An 880-nucleotide genomic window follows, 5' to 3' on the forward strand; every position below is an offset into this window, starting at 1 on the left:
AAATAATTTTCAAAGTCCTGACTGACTTGAAAAGAAAAAACAGTTATTGAAGGGGGTGGGTGGACATGGAAGAGGTTATAAGAGGTATAAATGGTAATGGAAAAAAATACAATAAAAAATGAACTATTTAAAAAACATAGTCGCCCTGGCTGGTGTGACTCAGTTGCAGAGGCAGATTAAGGTCGGTTGAGGCCCCGGGTGCAAAAGAAAACATTGGGCCCCTTCAAAAAGAGAGAGAGACAGGGAAAATAAAAATACATGTTAACCATATTTTTAAATAAATAAAAAATATTATGTACTATTAATGTTTTATTTCCAATAAAATTTAAATATATGTATAATATAATTAATGATAGCATAATAATAAACACAAAGTTTTGAAGTAATAGTTGAACATATGTAAAAGTATGATTATAATTATAGTATACGTACAATAGGAGTAACAATCAGAAATTTGAACAAAAAAGTCATAGAATTTTACTTGAAATTAAAATTACAAATGTCAAAATATTTAAATAAATTTTTTCTTGCTGATATAACAGGAATTAATTTTATCTTAATATAATTTCAACAATAGGAATTAATTTTATTTTAATATAATTTCAACTTACCTGAATATTTATTTATACGCACAGAATATTTTTAAAACCGTACATGAAACAAGTACATATCCACAAACTAATTTACATCCCTGCGTATTTGCATATATCGTTAAGTCTGCACTGCAGGAGAACCTTTCTTTGTAAGTACAAAGTAGCAAATACAATTCTATTGCTCAGATGAGCTATAGCGCAGCCGCGCGCGCGGGGCAGCGTAGTATGTGTATAGTATGCAATGTAGTAATGAAACAATGAAAATAAGCGAATAGAAACATCCTATC

Source organism: Furipterus horrens, unplaced genomic scaffold (genome assembly GCF_987537825.1).
Source record: "Furipterus horrens unplaced genomic scaffold, mFurHor1.1.pri manual_scaffold_17, whole genome shotgun sequence".
NCBI lineage: Eukaryota > Metazoa > Chordata > Mammalia > Chiroptera > Furipteridae > Furipterus > Furipterus horrens.